Source organism: Canis lupus, chromosome 23, assembly GCF_003254725.2.
Source record: "Canis lupus dingo isolate Sandy chromosome 23, ASM325472v2, whole genome shotgun sequence".
NCBI classification, from domain to species: domain Eukaryota; kingdom Metazoa; phylum Chordata; class Mammalia; order Carnivora; family Canidae; genus Canis; species Canis lupus.
In genome coordinates, this window is record NC_064265.1 from 34,477,930 (window position 1) to 34,492,102 (window position 14,173).

General features: G+C 39.7%; 1 protein-coding gene across 5 annotated transcripts in view; it reads left to right on the forward strand.

The window, feature by feature from the left end:
• Positions 1–14,173, forward strand: part of ARMC8 (armadillo repeat containing 8) — a 111,137-nt gene that overhangs the window by 20,509 nt on the left and 76,455 nt on the right. The window lies entirely within an intron of this gene.

The following is a 14,173-nucleotide window of genomic DNA, read 5'->3' on the forward strand; positions in this document are numbered from 1 at the left end:
TTTGAGAAGGATCAACTTAAAATTTTGAATTAGATCTTTTAGAATTCACTAATAATAAGCTGTCTGGTCATGGACTTTTGTTTGTTGGAAGAGTTTTGATTACTGATGGAATGTTCTTACTAGTAATCTGCCTATTCTGATTTTCTATTTCTTCATGATTCAGTCTTGGAAGATTTTAAATTTCTAGAAATTTATCCATTTCTTCTGTGTTGCATAATTTGTAGGCACATACTTGTACATGGTAGTTTCATGATTTCATATTTCTGAAGTATCAGTTGTAACTTCCTTTCATTCATTTCTAATTTTATTTGCATCTTCTCTATTTTTTTTTCTTGGTGTATCTAACTAGAATTGTCCATTTTGCTTTTCTTTTCAAACAACTGGCTCTTCATTTCATTGACCTTTTCTATTGTGTTTTAGTCTTTGTTTTATTTATTTCCATTCTGATCTTTATTATTTCCTTCCTTCTGCTAACTTTGGAGTTTGTTCTTTTTCTAGTTCCTTTAGTGTAAAGTCAAATTGTTTGAGATTTCTCTTGTTTCTTGAGGTAGGCTTGTATTGTTATGAACTTCCCTCTTAGTATCACTTTTGCTGTATCTCATAGATTTTGATATGTAGCATTTGTGTTTACATTTGTCTCTCGGTATTTTTTTTATTTCTTCTATGTAGTTGTTCAATGACATCGTTAATCCCCGACAAATTTGTAGTTCTTCTAATTTTCCCTTGTAACTGATTTCTAGTTTCATACCATTGTGGTCAGAAAGATGCTTAATGTAATTTCAGTCTTCCTGATATTGAGACTTGTATTATAACCTAATATGTGATTTCTCTTGAAGAATATTCCATGTGCATTTGAGAGGAATGTATATTCTGCTTTTGGATGGAATGTTCTGTATGTGTCTATTAAGTCCATCTTGTCTACTATGTCATTTAAGACCAATGTCTTCTGTCTGGATAATCAATCTATTGATGCATGTGGGGTGTTAAATTCTTCTACTGGTATTATATTGCTGTCAGTTTCTCCTTTTGTGTCTATATTTGATGTATGTATTTTGGAGCTTCTCTGTTGGGTGCAAATATATTTATAAATGGTTTATCTTCTTGTTGGATTGACCGTTTTATTATTAAGTAGTGCCTTTTAATGTCCCTTATTACAGTCTTTGTTTTGTTTGCTTTTTTTTTTTTCTTAATGGGACGCCTGGGTGGCTCAGCGGTTGAGCCTCTGCCTTTGGCTCAGGGCGTGATCCTGGGATCCAGGATCGAGTCCCACATTGGGCTTCATTGGGAGCCTGCTTATCCCTCTGCCTGTGTGTCTCTGCCTCTCTCTGTGTGTCTCTCATGAATGGATGGATGGGATTTAAAAAAAAAAAGATTTTTTTTTCTTTTTTTATTCATTTATTTGAGAAAGAGAGAACGGGGCAAGAGAGAGCATAAGCAGGGTGAGGGGCAGAGGGAGAAGCAGACTCCCTGCTGAGCAGGGAACCTGACGCATGGCTAGATCCCAAGATTCTGGGATCATGATCTGCCCAAAGTAGATGCTTAACTGACTGAGCTACCCAGGCACACCCAGTCTTTGCTTTAAAGTATTTCATCTGATGCAAGAAGCTACACTGGTTTTCGTTTTGTTTCCATTTGCATGGAATATCTTTTTCATTCCTTCACTTTCAGGCTCTGTGTTTGTCCTTCTGAATTGAGTCTCTTATTGGTCTCTTTAAAAAAAAAATGAAAGGGGCACCTTGGTGGCTCAGTGGTTGAGCATCGCCTTTGGCTCAGGTCATGATCCCAGGGTCCTGGGATCGAGACCCGCATCAGACTCCCACAGAAAGCCTGCTTCTCCCTCTGCCTATGTCTCTACTTCTCTTTCTCTGTCTCTCATGAATAAACAAATAAAATCTTAAAAAAAAAAAAAAAGTCTACATAGCCACTCTGTGTCTTTTGGTTGGAGAATTTAATCCATTTAAATTTAAAGTTAGTATTGATAGGTATGTACTTACTGCTATTTTGTTTCTGGCTTTGTAGTTCTCCATTTGGCTTTGTAGTTCTCCATTCCTTTTTTCATTTTCTCTTTTCCATTGTGGTTTGATGACTTTCTCTACTGTTATGTTTAGATTCCTTTTTTATTTTGTGTATTTACCATAAATGTTTGCTTTGTGGTTTTTATGAGATTCACATCTATCATCTTGTGTATGTAATAGTCTATTTTAAGTTCATAGCAACTTAAATTTGAACACATTCCAAAACTTTATATTTTTACTTTCTCCCACCCTACAACTTATGCTTTTGCCGTCACTTTTTGCATCTTCTTAATTTATGTATCTCTTAACTAAGTATTGTGGTTTTAGTTAATTTTATTATATTTGTTTTTTAACATTCTTAGTAGCTTTATAAGTCATTAATACACTACCTTTATTTTATATCACCTTTTCAGTGATAATTTTTGCTTCTGTATGTTTTCTTTTTATTAATGTCATATTTTTTTCAGCTTAAAGAAGTCCCTTTAATATTTCTTGTAAGGCTGGCTTAGTGATGAACTTTTAAAGCTTTTGGTTTTTTTTTTTTTTTTATTTTTTTTTTATTTATTCATGATAGGCACACAGTGAGAGAGAGAGAGGCAGAGACACAGGCAGAGGGAGAAGCAGGCTCCATGCACCGGGAGCCTGACGTGGGATTCGATCCCGGATCTCCAGGATCGCGCCCTGGGCCAAAGGCAGGCGCCAAACCACTGCGCCACCCAGGGATCCCCTTTTAAAGCTTTTGTTTGGAGAACTTTCTTTCAAGTCTGAGTGATAATCTTTCTGGGTTTTCTTGGTTGGAGATTTTTATCCTTTCATCATTTTGAATATGTCATGCCACAGTCTTCTGGTTTGCAAAGTTTCTGCTGTGAAATCTGTTGATAACCTCTGGGGTTTCCCTTGAAAACAATTTGCTATTCTGTGCTGCTTTTAAGATTCTCTTTATTTTTCATTTTTGACCTTTTAATTAAAATCTGTCTTAGTGTGACTTTCATTGGGTCCATTTTCTTTGGAACTCTCTAAGCTTCCTCGACCTGGACGTGTTTCCTTCTTTAGGGGAATTTTCAGCCATTATTTCTTCAAATAAGTGTTTTGCTCCTTTATTTTCTTCTTCTGGGATTCCCTATAATGCAAGTGTTATTCCATTTGATGTTGTTCCTCAGGTCCCGTATTTTCATTTTTTGAAATTATTTTTTCTTTTTGCTGCTCTGAGTGAGTTCCATTGATTTATTATCCAGCTCACTCATCTGTACTTCTGTCTTCCAGTGTATTGAATCCTTCCAGTATATTTTTCAGTTCAGTTATTGTATTCTTCAGCTCTGTGATTTCTCTTTGGTATTTTATGTTTGTTGAAGTTCTCACTGTGTTCATCCATTCTTTCAGGTTTGATGAACGTTTTTATGACCATTATTTTGAATTCCTTATCAGGTAGATTACTTGTCTCCATATCATAATGGTCTTTTATTTATTTATTTATTTTTGAGGTTTTGTCTCATTTTTTGTTTCCTCATTTTGTTTGACTATCTGCATTTGTTTCTATTAAGCAAAACAGCTAGCTATCTTTCTCAGTCTTGAAAGAGTGTTTTGGTTTTTTTTTTTTTAAGATTGTATTTATTTGGAGAGCAAGAGAACTTGTGTGCAAGCAGGAGAGGGGCAGAGGGAGAGAGATAAAATCTTTTTTTTTTTGAGAGAGAAAATCTTAAGCAGACTCTGTGCTGAGTGGAGACCAGTGTGGGGCCCGATCCCACAACTCCGAGATCACAACCTGAGCTGAAACCAAGAATCAGTTGCCCAACTGACTGAGCCACCCAGGTGCCCCTTGAAGTAATGGTTTTATGTAGTTTCTGATCCTTCTCCTTCAACATTGCCCTAGCTCTTGGTTGTCTTTTCCACCTTTGTGATTGTCTTAACTGCCTAATTTATTCTTGATATGCCCCCGTTGTTGTGGATGTGCCAAGACTTGTTAGCAATCTAAGAGAAGGAATCTCTTTTAGCATCTCATTTCAGACTAAGTGGAAGCCAGACCTTCAGGCAGCAGCATTTGAAGCATGGAAATATATGCAGTCCTGTGGGGCTTCAATTGTAATTCCTGTGGGCCTCCAGACCAGAAGATCTGGAGGTGTCTCCAGGGCAACAGTTGGAAAAGTCTGAGCTCCAGACAAGTGTATAACTCTTTCCTGGGAAGTCTGGCCAAGCTGTAGCAAGCCCAAGGTGGTGAACAAGTGTGGTGTCTCCCTGAGAGTGCCTTTTTAGCCTCTAGATGTGTGGGAAACTTGATGCCTATCCTTCAGGCTAAAGCACTAGGCTAAGTAAATAGGTTTTTTTCAAAGGAAGACTGGGGTAGTGTGTCAGTTTTCTGTCTCTGCAGTGCTTTGGGGGTGGTGGCCTGCCACAAGAGCTGTCTATCCAGTTGTTACAGTCCCGTGCAACTCTGGAAAGCCAACCCTCTTAGCCACCAGGGCCAAGAGATTAAAAGATGTTACCCGTGTGGATCGTTTGTGACTGCTGGCTTTAGCAAGGCAGCTGGAGAGTGTGGTGGGTGGGGCAAACTCACAGACTTCAGAGAGGGAGCAGAAAAATGTCTGTGATTACTTGTGGGCTTCAACAGTGCTTTGAGTAAGTGCCTTGTCTATGTGTGTGCTCCAGCTTTAGGCTGGAAATGAGAGAATACCACTGGTGTTTACCAGCCCCAGCTAGGGGCAGGGGAATATCACAACCACTTGCACTTGTGGACTTTAAGTAGGGAGCAGGAGAACTCAGAGACCATTTGCACTTGCCTGCCCTTGCCAGAGAGCAGGGGAGTACTCCCAACTACCCATGCTCTCTGGCCTCAGCAAGTGCCAGGACCACTCACCCCTACATCCCAGCAAGGCAGTGGGACGGTGCTATGTCTGACCTTACTCACCTGTGCTAGCATAGCAGTCTATGGAGAATGCAGCAGTGGTGTCTGCCAGCCCCTCTGTCTCTGGGCAGCATCTCAGCTGCCTCTTACCCCTCTAATTGATGCCTCCAGATCTGCAAATGATTCTCCTTTACATATAACCTACACACTTCTCAAACTACTGTTTTTTTGGTGGGTTTTGGGAAAGTGAAACCATATAATGAGCCCTCCAAGAGGGGAACCTCACTTTCCTATAGCACTTTGGGACCCCTGGATATTATTAGCACCGTTGGTATTCTAAGTTCAGACATTCTAGGGGCTCGTCTTTCTGGTACAGATCTCAGAAGCCAGGGCGCCAGATGTGGGTACCAACCCCTCCTTCCTCTGGGAGACACACCTACCTTGTGTGCCATGCCAGAGGTAGAGTTTTTTGCAAGATTGTATCTTCTTGTCTTATCTATCTAGATGTAATCTTTTTATTCTTTGTTGTAAAGAGCATTTCATCTAGTTTTCAGATCTTTTTAGGAGGGAAATGATCCATATTTAGTTGTAGAAATTGGTGTGTCCATGGGAAGAGATGAGTTCAGGATTTTGACATTTGCTGATGCCAGAGAGCATGGGTAGTTGGAGTGTCCCACCACTCCCTGGCTGGTGCAGGTGAGTGCAAATGGTTACAGTTCTTCTTCCTAGCTAAAGTTGGACCTTTCTCCCAAAAGCCAGGGTTTTCATTCACCCCAGTCATGGACAGCTGATTCAGCAGGGTAGAGATTGTTTTAGTTTGCCTTTTCAGGATGTCTGACCAGTTTTCTGAGATCTTTCCACTTTTTCCTCTTTTGTACTACCAAAAAAAGAATTAAAGGTAGTTTGATCATACAGCTTAGTTTTTTTCTAGCACTCTTCATTTATGTGTATTACTCTGTGGTAATGATTAATAATGCCCTCTTTCACTCTTTAAAATTATCCTAGTTTGGATGATAAATTTGAGGGTGTATTACTATTATGTTGTTATGTAACAAGTTACTCTGAAACTTAACTCCTTTTTTTTTTATTTAAAAAAAATTTTTTTTTTTTAATTTATGATAGTCACACACAGAGAGAGAGAGAGAGGCAGAGACACAGGCAGAGGGAGAAGCAGGCTCCATGCACCGGGAGCCCGACGTGGGATTCGATCCCGGGTCTCCAGGATCGCGCCCTGGGCCAAAGGCAGGTGCCAAACTGCTGCGCCACCCAGGGATCCTGAAACTTAACTCCTTAAAACTATGTTTATTTCAGTTTCTGTAGGTCAGGAATTCAGGTGTAGCTTAGCTGGTGCCTTTGCCCCAGAGTTTCTTCAGAGGTTGCAGCCATGGTGTTAGCAGGAGCCATGTTTTGTTTTTGGTTTTTGTTTCTGGTTTTTGTTGTTGTTGTTATTGTTTTAAGATTTATTTATTTGAGAGAGAGAGAGAGGATGAGTGGAGGGAAGAGTAGATGGAGAGGAAGAGAGAGAGCCCTCAAATTGATTTAATCCCAGGACACCGAGATCAAGACCTAAGCCAAAATCCAGAGTTGGTCACTTAACCAACTGAGCCACCCCTATGCCCCTAACAGGAGCCTGCAAGCTCAATTGGGGGAGACTATTTCCAAGCTCACCCATGTGGTTATTGGCAGGATTTGGTTCCATGTGGGCAGTTGGACTAAGGGCTTCAATTCCTTGCTGGCTTTGGCTGTGAGCCTGCAGTTCCATTCTATGTGAGCCTCTTCGTAGCACAGCATGGCAGCTGGCTTTTGATACACACAGAACCCTGAAGTGACATCTTATCACTTCCACTGCATTTTGTTTGCTAGAATCAAGTACCAGGAGGTAGGTATCATTGGGGGCCATCTTACAGGCTAGGCTGCCTAACATAGTTGGTCATTCTAATAAAAGGGAAATTGCTTCCATTAATACTTCTCTATAGTGGAATGCAACTCATTACCTGTTTTTGTTTTCCTGCAAGAAGACATTTACTTCAGACTTCTCTTTTTCTTTATAGTGATCAGTACCTGTTTGTACATACAGTAGATTCAACTCTTCTTAATTCACAAATTTGGTATCTACAAACTTTATGCTAGATGGGCCCATGTACATTTTCATATAATATAATCTCAGGATGCTAATAAATCATAAAATGTAACAGATTTTTAATTTATGCATTTGTGGTGGTTTTATTGCAGCTTTGAATATGTAAAATGAGTTCAGATCCAGTTTTTAAGGTCTTGCTAGGTCATTTGTTTGAAGCCTTGTGCCAAAAGGCAGAGGTCACAGTCTGACCTTAGCTAGCTCTGCTCTCCTTTATGGGCACAGACTGTACTTTGAGCTTTAGCGGGCTGCTTGGCACATTCAGTCAGTTAGAAGGATCACCATGTCTACAGCTACTGGAAGATACAGAAAGCAATTTAAAAGGGCAAGGGTGTTTTGTTGTTGTTGTTGTTACTGTTTTTAGTAGACCCCATGCCCAGTGTGGAGCCCAACGCAGAACTTGAACTCACAATACTGAGATGAAGACCTGGGCTCAGATCAAGAGTCAATTGACTGAGCCACCCAGATGCCCCATAAAAGGGCATAGGTGTTTTGAAGTGAAGCCACATCTGGAAAGGACAGAACATCAGAAACCCTCCTAACTTTCTTGTCTCTCTGAGTAAGGAGGGAAGGAAGAACGCCAGTGCTTCTCATATTTCTGGAGTAAATAAGAAGTACCCAATACTCCTTACTTTGTTGTTGGTGAGAATGAAGAGCCCCAAGGTTCTTTCCACTGCTGCCTCCCCCAGTATCATAGACATGGTCCTACTCATTCCCTTGAGGTCACCAGTATTAAGCTCTTTATACCCATTTACATGAACTACCACAAGAAGCTCAGGGCTCTAGGGTCATTCCTCACGTGCATATAACTCTGTCTTTTTACTTTTCTATCCAGATCCCTTACCTTTCTCTGAACATTTCCTTCCATCTTTTTTGTTTAGACCAAAACTGGAATTTTCCTCCGATGATACTTTTTCCCAGCTTTCTTTTGTAAACTTCTTAGCTAGTGGCTCTTTTTCCTTCTCTGTCTCTCATATCCCCCCTTATCCCTGGAGATGGAGATTGAGACTTTCTCCTCATTGCTCTTTTCAGACCCTTTTCTTTCCCTTTTCTCTAAACACTCCTGATAAGATATATCTTATCAGACTCTACCTTGTGCATCTGTAGAACCTCTGGCTCATTCTTCTTCATTTCTTTGAGATTTTAGCTCCTAGCTCAGTCACTTTCTCTAGCACTACTTAAATAATAACTTATGGAAATTTCATTTTTCTTAAAACTGTAGGCTTCCCTGATGATCATATCCTTCATCCTGCCTTGAGGTACTTGTTCCCATAGTCATTTCCTAGACCTTGACCTTACCAATAACTAAAGTTCCTCCATAATCTCAATTTCAAATATCCTGGCCACCACCTCTGTCCTTCCAACCCACTCCTTCTATTGCCCCCATGTCAGCAATCCTTCTTCAGTCTATTACCACTTTATCACTGGCCTTTAATAGGTCCATCATCATAATCATAACTTTTCATATACTCTCAACTCAGCTGACCCTTTTCCCTAGCTTTGTCATCCTTGTGTGGTATAATTCTGGCTCTGGTTAAATCCAACTCTTTTTCATGTGTCCTTCAGGTACATTTTAACGTTGCTGAGGAAAAACATAGCCATGCTGACTGGTCATACTTTAAATTTATAACCATGAACCTCAAGAGGGCTAGTGCTGCCTGGCAGTCCTGGAACATGTTCTTGCCCATTCAGTGTTGTCATCTTCCTCCTTTCTTCAAACCATCCACATCCACACCCACCCTCACCATTGTTTACTCTCTAAAAATAGGAGTACTCACGGAGTGTCCATGAGTGCACACTACCATATCTATCTACTTAATTCTCTCTGGTCATTGTACCTCCCATAGTTCTACTTGACCAATAAATTCCTTTTTCTCTCAATATTCATGAACATTGTTTCAAAGTTTTCCCCTTGCCCCAATGCAGCATGTTTTTCTCTCTGGTAAAAAAACTTTTCATCAGTGAAGTAGTATGCTCTCATTTATTTACATCTTTTTTAAAAAATGCTTTCCTGACTCCACTTCTCCCTGTAGCTACTTCATTCTTCATTCTCCTTTACAGAATGAAACTCCTTGAAAGAGTTGTCTGTGTATACTTTCTCTGATTCTTCTTTTCCTATTCATTCTGAAGTCCTCTTAAAGCAGGCATTGGCTTCACCACTCTGCCCACACTTTTGTTGCACAAGGTTGCTGATGACCACCATATTTCTGTATCATGCCCTAATCATCAATTAATAAAATATTACTATACTATGCTATACTTTATTAATAAAATTTGCATATTTGTTACTTTCTCCTTGAAACATCCTTTCATTTGGCTTCTTGAAATTCTGCTTGATCCAAGCGCTCCAGTGTTCAGTCTTCTGGCCTTGCTTTATCCATGTAAAGTGAACTCCCTTAGTGGACTCATCCCATTCACATGCTGACAATTTCCTGATTGTATCTCGTGCCTACAGCTGTCTCCTAAACTCTAGATTCATTTATCTGGTTGCCAATTAGACATTCTCATTTGGATGGCTAATAAAATTCTTGAACCTAATGTGTTCAAAATGGAATTTTTGGGGCATCTGGGTGGCTCAGTAGGTTAAACATCTGCCTTTGGCTCAGGTTATGATCTTGGGGTCCTGGGATTGAGTCCCATGTCGGGCTCTCTGCTACTGGGGAGTCTCTTTCTCTGTTTCCCTCTGCCCCTCCCCTGCTCATTCTCTCTTTCTCTTAAACAAATAGATAAAATCTTAAAAAAAAACAACTGAGTTTTTGATCTTCTCAGTCTTCGTCATCTCATTAACTGACAACAAATTAGATGCTCAGGCAAAAACTTTAAGTATTATCCTTGGCTCCTCTCTTGTTTCACACCCCACATCTGTTGTATTGGGACAGCATATCCAATTTGACAGTCATTCAACTTCAACATTTATCTGGAATCTGAGTGCATTTTATTACCTTGAAAACTTGTTCTAGTCCAGGTTACCATCATCTCTCTGAAATGACAGCATTTGTGATATTGAAATAGCCTCCTACCTAGTCTCCCTACATTTTTCCTGGAGCCCCTCCACACATTTGTCTATTCTAAGATTGTATCCAGAATGATATTTTTAAAACAAGTCAGTTCATGTCTCCTTTTTCCTAGAACTCTAATGGCTTCCCAACTCAAACCATAAAAATAAAAATCCTTGCAATGATCAATAGGGCTCTATACTAGCCCTCTTCAGTGGAAAAATAATGCAAGTGAGACGTGTAATTTTAAATTTTCTAGAAGCCATGTTGTAAAAGTAAAAAGAAAATGTAAAATCTTAATATATTTAACTTAAACCAATATATTGAAATGTTATTTCAACAATAATCAATGAAAGGAATTGTTAATTATTTTACTTTTTTACATTAAGGCTTCAAAATCTGGTATGTATTTTATACAATTTGGATGCCAAATTTTGATTGAGAATACTTGATTGGCATGTAGATTTCATAAAATTTACAGTTGAACAAGTAGATTTACATACCCAAGTAGTTCTAAATATTTTTTTCTTTCTTTTTTTCTTTTTAAGTATTTTATTTATTTATTAGAGAGAGAGCCAAGAAGGTGGGAGTGGCAGGCAAAGGGACAGGGAGAAGCAGGTTCTCCGCTGAGCAGGGAGCCTAATGTGGGGCTGGATCCCAGGACTCTGGGATCATGACCTGAGCCAAAGGCAGACTCTTAACTGACTGAGCCAACCAAGCACCCCTCTTAAAGGTTTTATAATAACTGAATCCAGCATTGGTTTTTAAATTTAAAATACTAAAATTCAAAAATTTTAAATTCAGTTTTTAGCTACATTTCAAATGTTCACTAGCTACATGAAGCCAGTGGCTATCATACTGGACAGTGTAGCTCTTTATCATCTGGCCCCTCTTCTCTGACCTTATCTCCTGTGTCTCCTTTACTCATTCTGCACCAACTATAATGTCCTCCTGTTAGATCATAGCAGACACTTCCCATTTCAGAGCCTTTGCATTTGGTTTTCTCTTTGCCTAAAAAGTTTTGCCCCTAGGTGGCTGCATGACTTCCTCCTTCATCTTCTTCAGGTCTTTGCTCAAATGTCACCTTCTTAGAGCAGCTTTCCCTGAGCAGTTTGTTTAATATCTATACTATTTGCCTTCTGTCTCAAATTCTTACATTTCCAGGTTGCCTTTTGAAAGAAGAGAGAAGAGGGCTGAGAAAGGAGAGGTGACCTGATCTACAAAGGGAATCAGTGAAATACAAGAACTATCCCATACAGACAAATCAGTGAATATGTTAGGCAAAAGTGCAGAGTAAAATTGAATACATGACTATATATCCTCAGCCCACTGCTACCTAGGCATCTCAGAGGATTGTTTTTTTGTGTGTGTGTATACATGGCTTGACCCCCTTACTAATTGTAAGCTCCTTAAATGCAAAGTTCTGCTATAATATCCTTTTGTGTCTTCTTTGGCACCTAGCATAGAACTTTGACCAAAAGACAATCTGTACTGCAATTCTGGGCCACCTATTGGTTAGCCTTTTGTGTTTTATATTCTTGGTGGCATCTTCCCTCCCTTCTTTCTTGCGCCGGCAACTGGTATATGTTTGCTAATATTGGTATGTGTGTGTTGGCTCCACATGGTCTATGCATATGGTTGGGATGCTGATTCTTTCCTTGTCCAGTCTTGTGCACTCTTTGTTTTCCAAAACTAACTCCTCTAAGGAGTCTTCATCACTGATTCTCCCTCCTAGTTTATTAACTCCCTCCTCAGTGCTGCCTGTATGTGTGTATACTTTTTTATTCTAGTAGGGAATATAAACATGTAAACATAATTACAATAGAAAATGAATTCTTGACGGCAGGAATTCAGTGCCTTGCATATAGTAGGTACTCAGTGCTTGTAAAATTGAATGAACCAGGTCCAAGTACAGAGCAGTAAAAGAGAGTTGCTGTTATTGGGCAAAACTTCTGTTGTTTAAGATACAGACCTTAAACCCAAGTACTTTTTCTAAACCACATTGAGAAGCAAGAGATGCAGAGCTGTGAGAGAATATGTGAAAAGGAACAGTAAAATCCAAGATCAGCTAGATAGAAGGGAGGCTAAAGATCTGAGGTACTTAAAGGAACTGGATATGTTGGAAAGCCAGGGGAGTACATGTGTTCAAATGGAGTGACAAAATTCATCCATTTGTATTACAGGAATACTATTTTCAGTTTTACTCTGGCTTTTGCTCTTGATATATTATTTCTTGATGTAGTTGTACAGTTGTTTGTGTCCCTACTTAAACTTTGATAGTCTGACATCAGGGTAAAAGATCCATCCCTCATTTGTTAACTAAGGAATTGGGACAAATACTTTTTTTAAAATTATAAACCTTAAAAAAATGTATTAGAGCAAGCGTGTGTACAAGCAGGCGGGAGGGGCAGAGGGAGAGGGAGAAACAGACTGCTGAGCAGGGAGCCTGACATGGGGTTCTAGACCCTGGGATCATGACCTGAGCCAAAGGCAGATGCTTAACTGACTGAGCCACCCAGGCGCCCTAGGGATTGGGACAAATACTTAAGAATCCTTCTAACTCTGGTTCTGTTATTTTGAGTAAACCAAATCCTGTTATCAGGTACTTTAATGGTATCCTGTTGGGCACAAGTCTTTCTACCAGTTTTGCTTGTTTGCTGACCCTGTTCTTTATAAATAGAGTACATACTAAAAGTAGGTATTCAGATTGCCTACGAGGATATTTTAGTAGGAGGCTCATAAGAGGAAAAATGTTTTGATTTTGAATTAATTCTATTATCAGAAAATCAGAATTTATGCAGTTTTCCCCAGAGATATTTTTGGTGACTCAGAAGTATAAGCTGGCACTGTGTCTTGTCAATTAACTGCTTCTGATCATGGGTTCTGGGTAAACTGGAACAGTATTTTTTCTGCTTGATGCTAATTATTTGCGCATGGGTGTAGTACAGGACATATTTCAGCAGGCATCAAGAAAGAAACAGAAGGGGGAAGCCTGGGTGGCTCAGTGGTTGAGCTTCTGCTTTCAGCTCAGGGCCTGATCCTGGAGTCCCGCATTTCCCTCTGCCTATGTCTGCCTCTCTCTGTGTATTTCTCATGAATAATAAATAAAATCTTTGAAAAAGAAACAGAAGGGACGAAAATTCTTTTTTTCTGGTTCCAAAATATATGTTCTTTGTTTTAAAAAGTGGGGCACCTAGCTGATTCAGTTAGCAGAGCCTGTGACTCTTCATCTCAGAGCTCTGATTTTGAGCCCCACATTGGGTGTAGAGATTACTTAATGAAATCTTTTTTGGGCAGCCTCAGTGGCTCAGCGGTTTAGCACCGCCTTCCACTTGGGGTGTGATCCTGGAGACCTGGGATCAAGTCCCACGTCCGGCTCCCTGCATGGAGCCTCTTCTCCCTCTGCCTGTGTCTCTGACTCTCTCTCTCTCTCTCTCTGCCTGTCATGAATAAATAAATAAAATCTTTAAAAAAATCTTTTAAAAAAAGTAATAAAAAATTAAATATAAAAAATATTACCCAAATAAGTATTACAAGAAATAACATAATAGAGCAAACTCCACAATACAAATAAAGGGAGGTGTCTCCCTTTGCTTTTTGTTCTAACTCTCCCCATTCTATGTAGCTTCAGCCATTTCAGACTCAATAACTCTGTTGGACTTAATCTCTCTCTCTCTCTCTTTTTTAAAAGATTTATTTCTTTATTTGAGGGGAGATGCAGTGCTCCATACCAAGATTCTGAGATCATGACCTGAAGCAAAATCAAGAGTCGGACGCTTAACTGACTGAGCTATCTGGGCGCCCCTAAATCTCTCTTAATTCTTCTTAATCTTTTTTTTTTTTTTTTTTAATTCATGAGAGACCTGGGGGGTGGGTGCAAAGAGGCAGAGACATAGGCAGAGGGAGAAGCAGGCTCCATGCAGGGAGCCTGATGTGGACTCCATCCCGGGACTCCAGGATCACACCTTGAGCTGGAGGCAGACCCTTAACTGCTGAGCCACCCAGGCATCCCTCTCTTAATTCTTAATTGCTTTTCCCTCACAGAAACTGCGACAACTTTTTTACTTTAGTTTTTGTTTTTACATATGTCTGCTTCCTATCAGTGTAGCTTCTCTCCATCAGTCTGAAAGCCTTCCTCTTGAATGTAGACTACCACTCTTGAACTTTTTATGAAGTGCTTCCCCTT